General features: G+C 37.4%; 1 long non-coding RNA gene across 1 annotated transcript in view; it reads right to left on the bottom strand.

Annotated features, from left to right (window-relative positions):
• LOC121397171 overlaps positions 1-12,810 on the bottom strand; it is a 32,766-nt gene extending 19,956 nt beyond the window's left edge. The window contains exon 1 of the long non-coding RNA XR_005963559.1: positions 12,731-12,810. This is a non-coding gene — a long non-coding RNA (uncharacterized LOC121397171). The remainder of the gene's footprint in view (positions 1-12,730) is intronic.
• Positions 12,811-17,021: the final 4,211 nt, after the last annotated feature.

Genomic DNA, 17,021 nt, shown 5'->3' on the forward strand with positions numbered 1-17,021 from the left:
GAAGAATAGTGGACAGCACTCTTTATTAGCGCTGCATAAAAGGGAAAATCAAGGAAGGGCCTTATGCGTTTCAAGCACTTCCACACTTAATCATAGCCATTATATTTTGCAGTCTTGTTCAATCGTTAGGTTTATACAGGAAACATACAGATTACATAGAAACATGGTCCAATTGAAAAAGTGAAGAAGGGATACTAAATGTAAACCGCTTTTTGATATTACCTTTGGCTCTGAAGAATACGGAAAAACTTTTTAAAAGTTATAATCATGCGTGTGGATCTACAAATGTATGCATCTTGCTTGAGGCTTTCTGCTCTCAGCTCCAGTTCTCCTGTAATTAACACTTTTTGCTTGGCCAGAGCTTTTGCAAGTCATAGTAGATTATTAAATCTATAGGTTAAAGGAAAACTATACCCCCCAAACAATGTAGGTCTCTATTAAAAGATACTGAGTAAAACAGCTCATGTGTAAAACTTGCTTCATGTAATTGAACCATTATCACAATAATATACTTTTTTAGTAGCATGTGCCATTGGGTAATCATAAATAGAAAATTGCCATTTTAAAAAATAAGGGCCGCCCCCTGAGATCGTAAGATTCACTGTGCACACATACAAACCACATGTAAGGTCACATGAGCCAATTAACAGACAGAGTTCTGCCATTTGCTTCCTCACTTCTTCCTGTTACAGTTAGTGTTGTAGTATTTCTGGTCAGGTGATCTCTGAGGCAGCACAGATAGAGTCACGAAATGGTGGTTCAAGGCAAGAGATGTAAAAGGGCAATATTTATGTAAATATATTTTCCAGTTTGGTAAGATTCTTTAATATGTCATTCAATTTGATATAAACTATCTGTTGCTTAAGTATTCATTTTGGGGGTATAGTTTTCCTTTAATTGAAACAAAATTCATTGAATCGACATTAGAGCTATCTCATGCACATATGATGTCAATTAAGCAGTTCCTCAGTATTGCAGTGGCATGACATGTTTTTGAGTGACAACAACAATCAAAGACCCCTAGCTACTCGCAGTTAGTAACATGGCGGTTAAAGGACACCAATCTTTACAGTCCTCCACTCTTTTGATGACTTCTATTGGTAATACCAATCAAAAAGATGAATGTGCCAGAGCAGGTATGGAACCTACCACCCCAGAGTTCTGTCCTCTACATCTAGCTTCCATGCTGACAAGTGAAAGTATCCTTCTTAACCCACCAATGTCAAAGTAAACACAAATATTATTATTGATGTACAATTATATGTCCCCCTGGATTGTCACCGATGAATACCCTGTTAAACATTACCCACTGATGGTTAATGACCGCATATTCTATGCTTAGTCCAATATATGTATTTGTTGATGAGAAAACACACATGCCCCCAAAAATGTGTTAAATATTGGCCTGCACTAAATCAAATTAAAAGGGATAGCTGGCTATAATGGTCTACAAAAAGATTTGAATAATTATAATTGGGTCTCTCCAAAGCAGCTTATCTCTTATGGCATTATCCAGTCTCCATCAGAAAAGACAAGCAATTGAAAAATGCAGTCTCTGTTTCTAACAAATTACTTCAATACAATATTTTGACAGTGTACAGATATAGGATCCCTTATCCGGAAACCCGATATCCAGAAAGCTCCGAATTACGGAATGGCTGTCTCCCATAGACTCCATTTTAACCAAATAATCCAAATTTTTAAAAATGATTTCCTTTTTCTCTGTAATAATAAAGCAGTAGCTTGTACTTGATCCCAACTAAGATATAATTAATCCTTATTGGAAGCAAAACTAGCCTATTGGGTTTATTTAATGTTTAAATGAATTTCTAGTAGACTTAAGGCATGAAGACCCAAATTACTGAAAGATCTGTTATCCGGAAAAAACCCTGTCCCGAGCATTCTGGATAACAGGTCCCATACCTGTATTTAAAAATGATAGCTCCCTTGGCAAACATCTCTACTCAAAGAAAATATTTATTTTTCTAATCTTTCATGAGATTGCCTTCCATGAATGCTATATATTTCTATATGGCAAACTTTGCTCCTTGGGGTTCTGCTAAAACAAAATAACATTCAGAGCAATGAATTTCCCATTAAACTTGCTTTCAATACCCATGAAATGTATCCCTTCTGCATACCAAATGGCATTTCAACATTTTCCATTCACTGCACTGGAAAACATTAAAACAAGTGTGTCAAGATGTGGGAACTAAATACTTGTCTGACAAAATCAGTTATAATAACTAGGCTTTAGTAAATTGAAGGCAGTAACTGGATTAAAACATTCTTGGGAAGAAAAACAGTTAAGCTCATTAAGGCTCAAAAACATGGTGTTGAGTTGCATGTGGTGGTCTGTATGGAGCTCAAGTTTAAAAAGAATGCTCTTTATCTACTAATTGCATTTCACTTCGGGGTGTGGAAAATGGGGAAACCTAACCTAAACCAAAGTATCATCTATCTATGAATTGGAGACTAATGAGACCAGACTTCAATATTTATGGGCCAATAAACAAATCTCAAGAGTGTTAAATATAAAATCCATAGAAATGCTGTCAAACTTTTAGAGAGGGAGGACTCAAATGTCTATGGAATGATCATGGTAAAGTTCTGCTGACTTTTACCAGCAACACCTGTTCCTTATATCTACATGTATCGTAGCAGGTAGAGCAGTATCCTCATATTTATGTAATCACAGTTGGAAACCCATATTTCAGTGTATGCCAACTAACTTTTTTCCAGGGCCAGAACTAGGGGGTAGGCAGAAGAGCAATGTGCCTAGGGCACAAAGCTTGGGGGGGGGGGGGGCGCCAGGCACATACCTTCCCTGTTGCCTACCCCTAATCAGGCTGAGTTCAGAGTGTGCTCTGCTCTGAAAACTTGAAGAGCTTGGATGTGTGCCTGTTTGTGCTTGCATGCTCACGTGGGGGGTCACCCAGCAGGCCTGACCATGCTCTTTTCTATTATTTTCAATATCTACCTTATCTCCTTGTTTTTTTTCTTTTCTTTTTCCTTTACCCGTTTTTATAGTTTCATGTGTTTCTTTAAGGTTTTCCTAAACTCTTTACTCATTACAGCTTTTCTCTCCCCTTTTTCAGATTCACCTACTGATCTCTCCTTCCCTTCTTCTAGTTCCATTCTTTCTTTCCTCTTTTCTAATTCTTCCTTTTCTACCAAATGTCATTCTTTCTCTACTCTCTTCTTCTTTCTTATATTTTAATGCTATCCCCATTTGTCTCACTATTCTTCTTATCCATCTCCACCCTTCTCTCCTGACCCCCATTTTGTTTTTGATTTTTTTGTATTTTTGGTAATGTTCTTCACATTCTTCTTCTGCTCCTCCATCTTTTCTCTTTTCCCCCTGTCTCACTTTTTTGTTTGTGTTCTGCTTTCTCATTCCACCCTATAATTATCTATTGTGCATCTATCCCTTTCTCTCTCTCTTTCCACTTTCAGGGTTCTGACTTTTTTCAATTTACTATACCCTCTCTATTTTTTTCTTATGTCTCTTTCCCTCACCTGCTTTGCAGCCTTAAAATCAGCTCTCGGTTTTTACTCTCTTATAGTCTGCCCATTTTCACTTTTTGTTTCCATACCTCCCTTTTTTATGAATTAATTACTTTCTGCTCCTGAGAGGATAATTATCTGCTTCTTCGGAGCCTTGCACATGTTTCCATGGTGACTGAATGCTATCAACAAAGAAGACATGCAGGAATTTACTATTTATGACATTTTAATTAATTAATCTGACATTTTATTTTCTCACTTATTACTGATATACAGCCTCTAAACAGAGACAGCCGCAGTATTAAAGCACTTGCATGAGAAATACACCCACTGGTCTTCAGTTGCACATCCCTGGCCTATAGTATTATCATCACATATTTATACAATGCATGGGATTCCTTCCTAACATGGAGGCAAATTTTCCATTTGTACTGTCTAGTTCTAGTGGGTAGTAGCATAGTAGTAATTGAAAAGTATGAAATCACTTGTTCATTAAATTCAGTTACACAGCTAATCGAATTAGAAAAAGACAAAAGTCCATCAAGTGCAACCCCTCCAAATGAAACCCAGTGTCAATACATACAAACAATCACACCAGCCTCTTCAAACAATCACATAAACTGTATATAGCAATATCTAAACTAACTGTACATTTTAGTATCAAAATAGCCTTTGATATTATTCGTCTCCAAGAAAACATCCAAGTTACTCTTAAAGGCATTAACTGAATCAGCATCACAACATCACCCGGCAGTGCATTCCACAACCTCACTGTCCTGACTGTGAAGAATCCCCTACGTTGCTTCAAATAAAAGTTATTTTCCTCTAGTCTAAAGGAGTGGCCTCTGATGCAGTGAGAAATTGATTAACAGGGATTAAAAAAAAACCCATCTGCAGCCTCTTCAACTTGCCTCAGAAGTGGACAAATATCCTTACTGACTCCCAAGAGGGAAATAGGACCAGACCCTGAACTAAATTGATACTAGAGTTAAAGTCATTTCAGCAACTTGATTTTTTGAAACCCTACCATTTCTTAAAACAAATAACTCTACCAGTACAACAACTTTGGGGAGAGAGTTCCACAGCTTTACAGTTCTCACTGTTAAGAACTAGTGATGGGCAAATTTGAGCCATTTCTCCAAAAATTAGAGAAACGGCACCGGCGTCTTGTTTTTGATGCTGGCGTCCGTTTTTTTGGCGAAAATGTGCCGGCGTCCAAAAAAAGGGTGCCGGCATCCATTTTTTTTATGCTGGTGAATTTTCGCACCCATTTCGCTAATTTCTTCGCCGGTGGTGAATTGCGCAAATTTGCCACGAATTCGCGCCTGTCGAATAAATTCGTCCATCACTATTAAGAACCCTTTCATCAACTTAACATGAAACCTCCTTCTTCTAATGTTAATAGATTACCTTGAATGCCTAAGAATGCAAAAAAATACCCCTTGTTTATTTGTACAAAGTAATCACATTTCCCTTTAAGGAAAATCTATAACCCTTCTCCTGACTCTTTCTATTTCAATAATATCTGTTCTAAGGTTTGGAGACCAAAACTGCTCTACAAATTCAAAATGGGGCCTTACAAGTGTTTTGTAAAGCATATGACTCTCTTCTCCTGTAAATGTTTGCCTCTTTTAGTAAAGGACTATACCTTGCTAGCTCTTCCTGCTGACTGACATTGCTTGCTACAGCTAAGTTTAATATCCAAAAATATACCCAAGTCAGTCTCCATCAAAGATGTGTCTAACTTAATCCCATTTATGGTATAATTGGTTTGCATATTTTTGTAAAAAAATACATAGCCTTATCATCATTGGACCTCAATTGTCACTTTGCTGCCCAGTGTAACAGTTTATCAAGCTCTCCCTGCAAGAATGCCATATCTTGGATATAATCTATTGGCACGCATACATTTGTGTCCTCTACAAACACCACCAAACGTGGCATACACCTACAATCTCCCATACTATTCATAAACAACTAAGAACTCTTCTCCAAGCAGTCACCCTCTGTACACACCCTTCAGCAAGATATACAAAATATATTTTATAGTTCTATAGAAACTTTATAAATTTATTAGAATATATTCTGCATAAAAAGTAACCTTTCTCTGCAAGCCTAAAAGATAAAAATCCTGAGCGGTTCAGAGTTTATTCTAAGTTAAGTCTACTGTAGAATTCTTGTGTTTTACATCAACCTTCATTCCAATGTTCAATTCCATTTTACACATTTCCTTTGCCCATCATTTTCCATGTGTAATTACATGAATGATCGGTTCATTCACAGTTTAATCCTCTGCAGAACTATTTTGTTTCCTAGAGACCAACACCCTTCTGTTTTCATTTTCCATTTCCCTCCTCTAACATGCAAAATGATCGAAGATGGGCATGCAGTTCATTTACTGTGTTTTTTACATCAAGCATTAGAAAGACCCTTCATTTTTCTACACAACACATTTCCTCAAACTAAACACTTTGGATACTTCATGAAGGCCGTTCACATCACTAATTTCAATGCAGTTCCGCCAGTTTAATTCCAAGAGAAAAACGTATCTCATGAAAATTCATAGTCTGTGGACAAAATGTAGAACTGAATTAGGGGATATGTTTTCACATCATATTGGATCTGACCTATTGTATGATTGTATATGTCTATGTGAGTTATCTACATGCCACTGCTAGTGATGGGTGAAAATTTGTGAAATGCATTGAAATCAAAATAATTTCGATGCGCGTACATTTTTGACGCAAGTGACATCTTCATACACGCAACTGTTTTGTCCAAATGCATTATCGATGGGTGTCCGAATCATTTTGATGCATGACAATTTTTTTGTTGCAGCGGATTTTTTGCTGGCTAATTTTCAACGCAGTTAAACGAAAATATTCATGGGTGGCGAAACATGGAAATTTGCCACAAATCCATGCCTGGCAAATTTTTACGCCCATCACTAGCCACCGCCTGACACTGAATGCACAGTAGTATATTCATTAGGGCAGCTACAGGTCTGTGCTCTAAGTTGGCATGCCGAGACCGGCAAAAATTATTTAAAGGAGAAGGAATGGTAAAAAAACAAATAAAGTTGTATATATTGGCCACAAAGTGGAGATCTACAAGAATCGTGCCTCTATATAACTTTCCCTTTAGCTGTATTACAAAATCGTAGTAAATTTTTGCTAAAGGTATGTAATACAAAAGACATCCCTCTCACTATAAAAAAATGGCCTCGCACATGTACAGTAGAAATTCTGAAAGCCCTGCACATACGCACAAGAGCGCTTTACTTCCTCCATGCGAGCGATGCTAATCAGGTCAGGTGGCACTTTACAGAAGGAGACACAGGATGTGACGCCAACATGGCGGCTGCAAAGTCAGTAGCGGGGAAAAACTTCAATGACATGGTGTTAGTGCAGGAAAACTAATTGGGTCGGGAAAGTATATCGGTTCAGTAGGGGTGCGCCTATGCCACACTTAAGAGGTAGGTATTAACAAATTACCTTTCCTTCTCCTTTAAACAAGAAAGGCAGTACAGGTATTTGATCCATTAGCAGGAAACCCATTATCTAGAAAGCTCCAAGTTATGGAAAGGCTGTCTCCCATAGGCTCCATTTTATCCAAATAATGAAAATTGTAAAAAATGATTTCCTTTTTCTCTGTAATAATAAAACAGTACCTTTTACATGAGCGAAACTAAGATATAATTAATCCTTATTGGAAGCAAAACTATTGGGTTTATTTAATGTTTGCATGATTTTCTAGTAGACTTAAGATATGAAGATCCAAATTACAGAGAGATCCATTATCCCGAAAAAACCCCAGGTCCCGAGCATTCAGGATTACAGGTTGAATACCTGTTTGCAAAATGAAAAAAAATGGTGGCGTGTGCCTATTCATACTGCCTTACTAATCATAAATGACCCCTCCAGCGCTTATAGCACAGGGGTTCAGTTATCCAGTTGCTAAATTGTACCAATGCAGTTGCCAGTTATGACTAATCAGCAATTTGTTTTAAAAAGACTTCTATGGAAGAAAATACAAGAAATTTGATTGGCTGCTATGGACAACTACACCTATGTTGATAAATTAGCCCTGATGGATAACTCCTCTGTTACATATAGGGGGTTATGTACTAAACTCTGAATGCAAAAATCACAAAAAATTTTTGATTTTTTTATTTAAAAATTGGACTTTTAAAAAATCACAAAAGTTTTCGGAATTTATTGAACCCTGAGGATGGAAAAATCAGAATCTAAAAATCTGGCATCTCAGACCTGTCGAGGTTGCATATAAGTCAATGGGAGAGGTCCCAATGATTTTTGTGCGCTGGGTTTCATGCAATACCCCGAAGTTTTCAGAGTTTTCAGGTGAAAATTCCGAATAAATCGTGAAAATCATGAAAATCGGATTAAAAAATCCAAAAAAATCGGATTAAAAAATCCAAAAAAATCATGAAAATCTGATTTTTTTTATCATAAAACTAATTTTCAGGAAAATGTAATAATAATTAAGAGTAAAAAAACAGATGATTGGAGTTTGCAGCAGAAAATATTGAGATAAATTCAGACTTTGATAAATAACTGCAAGAAGTGTTCATGAGTATGCTATATTCTTCTGATTCTAGCAACTAGGAAATCCTCTCTCTGTACAGGTATGGGACCTGTTATCCAGAATTCTCGGGACCTGGGGTTATCCGGATAACGGATCTTTCCGTAATTTGGGTCTTCATGCCTGAAATCTATTAGAAATTCATTTAGACATTAAATAAACCCAATAGGCTGGTTTTGCTTCCAATAAGGATTAATTATATCTTATTTGGGATCAAGTACAAGCTACAGTTTTATTATTATAGAGAACAGGGAAATCATTTTTAAAAATTTAGATTATTAGATTATAATGGAGTCTATGGGAGATGGCCATTCTGTAATTCGTAGCTTTCTGGATAATGGGTTTCCGGATAACGGATCCCATACCTGTACTTGAAATAAAATGAAATATGGCCCATGTCCTTTAAACGTCTTCACATTCTCATTTCCTTTCTCTTGTCCTATGACCATAAAGCATGCTCTTGTTCAGTATTCTTTAAATGTTTACAACGTGTAGCAATTTTAGACATGGAATAATTGTGGCATGCATCTAACTTGTAGATTATCAATTCCTAAAATACCACTCTGATCTGTCTTTATTTCCTCTGAAATAAGTATTCTTTATATTTTCTAATGCCTGTAAAGGTAAATTGATAAAGTTATCATTTTTCCAGGAAGTTGTTGAAACTGTTCCTTTGGTTCACTCAAAAGCTAATTAATATGTAACTTCAGAAAAAAAAAGATTTCTGCCAAAAACCTCTCCCACTGCTGTAGAAGATTAGATGAGGGAGGTGGGAACATTGATTTGCTGTGAGCCAAGATACTTGAGTACTGAGGTATTTGATGCATTTAAAGGTTTAGCAAATTACTTGCAGGTGTTCACTAAATCAGCAGTATTAAGTGGCTAAGGGAAATTGCTGGCAAGGATGTATTATGGCAGCATTTGTGTAGAAAAAACGGAGCACCATAGAGCCAGAATGAAGAGTTAAGAGTATTCAAAATTTATTGTAAATCCATTAAAAATCACAGCAGCAGCATCACTTTTGTATTATCTACATGCCAATATTGATGTACTCAACTTCCCCCCCTCCCCTCCCCTCTTGCTTTTTGTACCCTTCCCTACTTTTCCCCTTTTTGTTAAAATTGCAATAAAGAAAGAATTTACAAAAAAAAAATCACAGCAGCATATCTCCCAAGGGGGTTGCCCGCTTAACGCATATCGTGGCTCCTTGCCACTTCATCAGAAGCTGGATGTATTATTGTTGTTAAAGCTTCACATCAGGGGCTCCTCCTATACAAAGCAATATTGGAAGTAGTACAGCCTGAAAGTAATCCACAAAGGAAAGTATACTAGTACAGTTATGGGATCCATTATCCAGAAACCCATTATCCAGAAAGCTCAAAATTATCTCACCAGATGGATTCCTAAAACTCCTCTTTTAAATGGTGCAGAAAATTCCCAACAGGCAATCGACCAAAAGGGAAAAACTGGCTGCAGTAAGAATGGAGTCTCGGGGTTGATTTGGAACTGCATGGGCACACATTTCTGCATTCTGATTAGTTCTCCTGTCACCCAATATGACCAACCATGATTGTGATCTAGCTAAATAATTAACTGTCAGGTATTCTAGAATCCATTTTGTCTAGAGCCAGGTTAATATATATAAATATATATATATATAGAAATCTCCTCTTCTTCAGGGCGAATAATCTCCCCGAACTGCCTCCCGCCGGCAAGAATGTAAATCGCCGGCATAATGGCACTCTGAGTACTTCGTTTTCCAAAGTTGCCTCACAAGGTAATGTTGCGCGACTTCGGAAAACAAAGTGCTCTAAGTGCCATCCCACGGGCGATTTACATTCTAGCCGACGGGAGGCAGTTCGGGGAGATTAGTCCACCCAAAGAACAGGTTATTTGTCGCCCGGCAACTAATCTCCCCGAATCTGAATGTGTGCCATGACCCTGACAGTAGAAAAGAAGAAGGGGTGAATTAATTTACATAGTAACATAGTAAGTAAGGTTGAAAAAAGACACGTCCATCGAGTTCAACCTTTTTTTTTTTTTTTTTTTATTAACTACCTATCTGCCAGTTAATCCAGAGGAAGGCAAAAAAAACCCCATCTGAAGCCTCTCCAATTTGCCTCAGAGGGGGAAAAATTCCTTCCTGACTCCAAAATGGAATTCGGACCAGTCCCTGGATCAACTTGTACTATGAGCTATTTCCCATAACCCTGTATTCCCTCACTTGCTAAAAAGCCATCTTAAAGCTATCTAATGTATCAGCCTGTACAACTGATTCAGGGAGAGAATTCCAGATCTTCACAGCTCTCACTGTAAAAAACCCCTTCTGAATATTTAGGCGGAACCTCTTTTCTTCTAATCGGAATGGGTGACCTTGTGTCAGCTGGAAGGACCTACTGGTAAATAAAGCATTAGAGAGATTATTATATGATCCCCTTATATATTTATACATAGTTATCATATCACCCCTTAAGCGCCTCTTCTCCAGCATGAACATCCCCAATTTGGCCAGTCTTTCCTCATAGCTAAGATTTTCAATACCTTTTACCAGCTTAGTTGCCCTTCTCTGTACCCTGTCTAATACAATAATGTCCTGTTTGAGTGATGGAGACCAAAACTGTACGGCATATTCTAGATGGGGCCTTACAAGTGCTCTATACAGTGCTCCTCCCTTGACTCTATGCCCCTTTTAATACAGCTCAAGACCTTATTTGCCCTTGATGCTGCTGACTGGCATTGCTTGCTACAGCTAAGTTTATCATCTACAAGGACTCCAAGGTCCTTTTCCATAATGGATTTGCCTAGTGCAGTCCCATTAAGGGTATAAGTGGCTTGGATATTTTTACATCCCAGGTGCATGACTTTACATTTATCAACATTGAATCTCATTTGCCACTTAGCTGCCCAGATTGCCAGTTTGTCAAGATCATGTTACAAGGATGCCACATCCTGGATGGAATTAATTGGGCTGTATAATTTTGTGTCATCTGCAAACACTGATACATTACTTACAACACCCTCCCCTAAGTCATTAATGAACAAGTTAAATAAAAGTGGACCCAATACCGAGCCCTGAAGGACCCCATTAAGAAGCTTACTCCAAGTAGAGAATGTACCATTAATAACCACCCTCTGTACCTGATCCTGTAGCCAGTTTCCTATCCATGTGCAAACAACTTCATTAAGCCCAACAGACCTTAGTTTATAAAGCAGTCGTTTGTGGGGCACAGTATCAAACGCTTTGGCAAAATCCAAATAGATCACATCTACTGCCCCCCCCCACTGTCCAGAATCTTCCCAGCTACAATATAATATCAGACTGCAAGAAGGTTTTTGCTACCTGTAGATGTCTGCAATGTATATTTGTAATTTGATTTAATAATGCACTATGAAGACCACCCACCATCTTCTGCTTTGATAAGGCAATAAAAAGTGTATGGCAGCTGAAATTCATGCAACAGCAGGAGATTTATACATAAATCAGCAGAAAAGCAATTTGATAACTTCTCATCTTCATAAATGCTGTTTTTGTATCTCATATATATATCTCGCATACTCCAGCTCCATACTCTGAGCCCCTGAAATTCAGTGATTGCATAAAAATTTGAGGAACTAAAGCCTTTTTTTAACACAATCTTTTTGTTCAACCCACAGAATTAAAGCTGAAAGTCTGCAGTTCAACTGCATCTGAGTTGTTTCATTTAAAATTCATTGTAGTAATGTACGGAACCAAAATTAGAAAAAAGTTGTCTCTGTCGAAATATTTATGGTCCTACCTGTATGTGACCAAATAAGTAGTGTGCTGAATTACAATGGTGTTGTCATCCTGGTAACCTGCATGGCCACATTCAATGCTACAAGAGACTACAACAAATATTTGCACCTTGCTCCAGTAAGACATTAAACTGAGATTAATTCAACTCAAGTAATTTTCTCCCTAGAGCATCCTTCTCTATAGTAAAATGTGAGGAGATAGATTTAATTCAGTCATTGAATGATTATTAATGTGTAATTCAAAAACGATGGAGTCTTTTGCTCAGTACCTATTTTAAGGCAAGAATAGCAATGCTGACTGCTTACTTCAGCTTGTCCTTGTACTGACTCCGTTTTAGCTTACGTATTGTGTAATTCAATTCATGTCCTTCCCTTCATTGTGCTTCCCCATATTTACAGTTAAAACTGCAGATTGCAGCAATACAAAGATCCTTCCTCCTTTTGCTGACAGCAGAATGATCTTCCTTCCTTGAAAAAATAAATTCTGGGTAAAAACAAAAACAAAATCTTTTTCAGTGAGCCATCTAGCTAATTGATATATTTTACCCAAAAATGTTCATGGTATTGATAGAACCATCCAGTTTCTGGTTCTAAAGTGATACATTGGGTGCTGGTCATCTGGGCATTACAATAAACACATCCAGGTATTTAAAAAATATGGGGATTTTTGCTTGCTGTTCCTATGACTAACTCTCGAACGATTTGTACTTATTTTATTTGGAACTTGATATACAGAGACAGATGTTTACTTAGAATAGAGACAATACTAAAACTAGGCAATTATTCAGATCTGCAGTTATGCAAGCTGTGGTTATGTCTGCTGTACATAGGAAAGAGATTGACTTACTCGCATATGTTGGCAAACAGCAGGCTGTGTAGTTATGCAAGGCGGCTAGAATTTCTACCTCTGCTCCTTAAAACTAAACTCACAGATCAATATCTCTTTTTTCAGGTATTATTAATTAGATTCATGCTGAAGACTGCACTGGATTGTGTACGCCCATTCAACATGCATCTAAATTATTTGCTTTGTATCCATTTGGTGTGTCAATTTCTTGTGTGCCCAGGGAGGTGGAGTTCCCACTGACTGCCCAGTATGTGATTTATTTCTAGAAAAAAAAAATCTGCATTTTCTTTAAAAAGACTATAATTACTGCTAGAAATGTTGTATATTATGTACTGGACATAATGTACCAGAAAGGATCTGCAGCCCTAAAACCATTGAGATTCAGGCCTTTTGTCCACAGGAAATTGCCATCTTGGATCTTGTTAGCTATATTTTGAGTGTCAATGACACCGAACATGCTCACTGTGCTGTGCTGAAAAGCTGAGCATGGGAAAGTTTGAAAATCATCAAGAAACCGTTGTGGAATTGCAAGAACAGGAGACCACTTGAGGTAAAATATAAAGTTTATTTGACACAAGATCTGTGGCTTCTGAATTCACAAAGAGTCAGAACCCTGAACAAAGGAATCACAGATTTTATAGACTTGCAAAAAGGGAAATTACCAGTGGGAGAGCATAGAGATATCACCCAACAATACAGAAAAACAAACAACTGCTCTTTCAGCCAAACTGGTGGCTCTGCCTCAAGGCCAGGGTAGTAGTAACCAAGGCTAGCTTGAGACAGAATCCATCCAAATCAGGTGGGCTCCCAATGGAATCTGCAGACATGTCAATTTATTTTCTCTCACAGACAATGCAAATCTGAATGCAAAATGAATTAGAATTGTATTTTGACTTTTATATAATGTGTTTATTATATGTTGCTTTCCCCTAAGATCAGATAACAGGTCAGTAGCCCAAAGCATGTACTGTGAATCCGTAGAAAAGAGGATGAGTTTCCACTGGGGTCATCTTCATAGACTAGAATAGATCTTCATTCAATGCTAAACAGCTATGGTTTGGCTTATTCTCCTTTAATCTCCTGAGTCCTATAACCTCACCTGTCACTCATCCTCCTTGCTTTTTACATGGCTTGCCATACACAAGTGCACGGGTACATTGCTCAGAAAATGCATAGCCTGCACAATGTTTCAGGGGCCGCAACCTCCCTTCTGCATCAGGTTGTTTTCACCTGAGCAAAGGAGACTCAAACCCCCTATCCAAACAAAACATTGTACAAGATATCTGCACCATGTAATCAAGTTTTAGATCTTATTATTCAGAATGCTTGCCTCATATGAGATGTATATCAAGTCATTCGGTAGTGCATAACCATTCTGTGAAGGTTGGAAGCATATATATAAATGTTGTTGCCCTGTGTTATATTGTTCTAAAGCCCCATTAAAGAGAAGATAACAACCAGCACTAATGTTATTATTGTACCAAAAATAATTGTACATCAAGCCCAGACATGGATGTTTAACCCCTTGGGCCCTGAACTGGGATATATTTATGCAAGCTGCTACTAGAACTCCCTGCACCTTCAGGCACTCCCAAATTGCTACCTTCTCCCAATCTTTACAGATGTGAGAGGGCGTCTGCAGCTTAGCACTGCATGTTTAGACATGGTGTGATTCAACCACTGTTTGAACATCATTCTATAACTAAATAACAGCTGCAGGAAGCTCATTTGTTCTCCAATCTTCATTTAGGGAACAGTTACCAGTGGCAGAAACTTTAAAAGACATTTGTTAATACCAGCCGTGATGACTCACATTGTCTTAATGACATGGAAAAAGACAACTAGCTTGTTTGGATAAGACAGGAATTTCTGCCCTTGAGAGCTTTACTTCTCAAGTTAATGATGCATGCATAATTTGATTAAGCACCCGTTGAAAAAAATGGTATTAAGTACCTTTTGTATCGTATTCAACCTGTTGCTTAATACGGCTTTAGAAATGGTCTTAACATGGCATATTTTATATAGTATATAATATATTTTTACTAATCATAATGTTTCCTCCTGCATAGAAGTTAAGGTCACCTTTGGTCATGTTGGCTTAGTTATTACCTAATGAAACAACACCACCAACAGCTGTAAGCTCTGAATAGTATCAATATGACATTGTGCTAAAATTGTCTGAAGCTGGCCACACATTTTTTGGTTAGCTTCCAGGTGATTATTTGTATGACCCATTTATAAGATTGATTTAATACATCAGCCCTAAGCCTCAAATCAGAACAAGAATCCAACAAAGGGCATGTTTGGGGTCATCAGATAATCCACAATCCTACTGCTATCAAATGTTCTGTTTATACAGTGTGATCACCATTGTGAATGCACTAGTACCCACCTCAAGCAAGTTGCCCCACAATATCCCATAATATATGAAGTTCATTCCAACAGATGTGAAAATAAATATTTTATCTTCATGGATAAGTTAAAGTGTCCTATTCAAATTCTTTTATAGTTCACAAATGGGAAGATAGTAAAGGAAGGGGTTGGTGACAGGTATGACAACTGCTCCCCACCAACTATTACGATTATTTCTTTATCTTTCTAAAACCATATGCTAAATGTAACTTCTGCTATGTAGCGCTTTACTTTCATATGATCCCTTAGTGCCATCCATCCCTTTTTAGTAACTCTGGGCTGCTGAGATTTGAGAGCTTATCAGGGCTGAAACACAACCAGATATTTACTAGATATTATGATAGCCTAAGAATGTATTTCTGGTACAGGTATAGGGTGCGTTATCCAGAAACCCATTATTCACAATGCTTTCAAATTACAGGAAGGCCATCTCCCATAGGGGTATATTTATCAAAGAGTGAAGTTAGAGATCATCACAGTCCGCTAGAATGAAATACCGCCTCTCTCCATTCATCTGAGAGAGGAATAGAGAAGATAAACTTGATTATTTCTAAAACAGTACAGACGTTTTAATTGATTGTATTTAGAAAGTTTCTTATTTCAGGATTCTGATGCTTATATAAATTTAAATTTTTGCTATAGTTCCCATGAAAAAATCTTTTTGTACTCCATGTTACCCAATACCAGAACCCACACAGACTACTTTACTTCCATCCCCTTGCAAGCAGCCAAATATCCATAAATGTAATTTCAGCATACTACACACTCAGTTTAAGATTTCAACACATCTCCAGAGATTAACTAATACATGGTAATTTGCCTCTACTTAATTATTTCAAGAGATCTACCCACCCAAAGCAACAACAGGGAAATCTTGGTTTGTATGTATGCCAATACACCCTCCAGCAAAATAGCATGTTATAAAGACTAGAATATGTCTGTACAAAGCACCACTGCCTTGCAGGTTTATCTAGCTAAAGATGACTCTGTTACTTTTGTAACACAGAGACAGGGTGTGGTGGGAATTGTGCCCATTTATTGCATATTTTGAAATGAGAATACATGTAATTCAATTATTCACTAATAGCTTTAGATCAAGATTTTTCCTTACCACATCATTCATTCTTTATTTTCTAAATTAAAAAATGTTGCAATGGATATCTGAGGTCTTAATGCATATACCGCTTGAGGATGAGCTTCTACCTGTGAATAAACTCTTTCTGTGGGTCGGGTGCTAGACAGTGGAAGGACCAACTGCTCTAGGACTTGAGGCTTGAGAAAGGGGTCCTGAAACTATGTCTTGTATGGATCTACTTATGGAGCCATTAAAGCATAAAGCATTAATACTCAAGTTGTGGTGTGCTATGACTTACCTTAATGCATATACCAATGGTTTCTGATGCCATTTTAAGAAAGGAAATTTTTAGACTTCAAATAAAGAGCTGTATCTTTATTTTTAGGAACATGGTAATTGACTCTACAAAAACAAAAAGCAGTCTGTACTTGTTAGATGCAAACAAGTGGAGTGGTCCCAATATTTATTGGAGGTGGATTACATTAACATATGGCTCGAATATTTTGGGACCAGTTTAGCCTTCCTCAAGTGATCGATTGAAGAAGGGATGAATTGGTTCCGGTCTCTGGTGAGAGGCATGACTAATAATTTTAACATGAATATCTGATGACTACCTTACCCACACAAGCCGAAACTTTCATTGACCTGTATACCAAGAGACGGCCAGATCATCCTCTTACAGGCATATGTATGTGATATTTATATAAATATAAAGTATTTTGTATAGATGTGGTTATTTGTTAGTTATATAGAAGAAGAGAGACCAGTGTCCCAGCAGAACCTCACCCATAGGAGATGGACTAG

The sequence above is a fragment of the Xenopus laevis genome, chromosome 8L (genome assembly GCF_017654675.1).
Source record: "Xenopus laevis strain J_2021 chromosome 8L, Xenopus_laevis_v10.1, whole genome shotgun sequence".
In the NCBI taxonomy this organism is placed as follows: Eukaryota; Metazoa; Chordata; class Amphibia; order Anura; family Pipidae; genus Xenopus; species Xenopus laevis.